The sequence below is a fragment of the Micropterus dolomieu genome, linkage group LG05 (genome assembly GCF_021292245.1).
Source record: "Micropterus dolomieu isolate WLL.071019.BEF.003 ecotype Adirondacks linkage group LG05, ASM2129224v1, whole genome shotgun sequence".
In the NCBI taxonomy this organism is placed as follows: domain Eukaryota; kingdom Metazoa; phylum Chordata; class Actinopteri; order Centrarchiformes; family Centrarchidae; genus Micropterus; species Micropterus dolomieu.
Genome location: NC_060154.1, coordinates 13,307,465 through 13,307,908, shown reverse-complemented (window position 1 = coordinate 13,307,908; position 444 = coordinate 13,307,465).

Sequence of the window (444 nt, the reverse complement as noted above, 5' to 3'; positions counted from 1 at the left end):
ATGTTATTGTAGTTAATTAATAAATCCTTCAGACTGAGGTAATGGACTTGGAGGCTGGATTTTTTCCATCTGCGCTCTGCTTTCCTGCATTCCCTTTTTAGGCTGCGAATGCTGTCATTTTTCCAGGGTTGCTTACTAGCTTTAGACGTAGGCCTAACCTTTAGAGGAGCAGTAATATTTAGTGACAACAAGCAGATATGATTGAAGTGATCGACCAGATTGTTGGTGTTGGAATCAGACAGGTGTTGGCTTTGGCTCTGAAAGAATGTGCAAAACTTTGAAGCACTTTGTTCATTAAAGATGCGAGAACACACGGAGCTTGGTGAGGCGGCATGAGTAACAGGCAAATCGCAGCTAAAAACAATACATCTGTGGTCAGATATGGTTATGTCCACTAATTCCACAGAGGAAATGCTGACACCCAGGGTAAAAACCAAGTCCAGT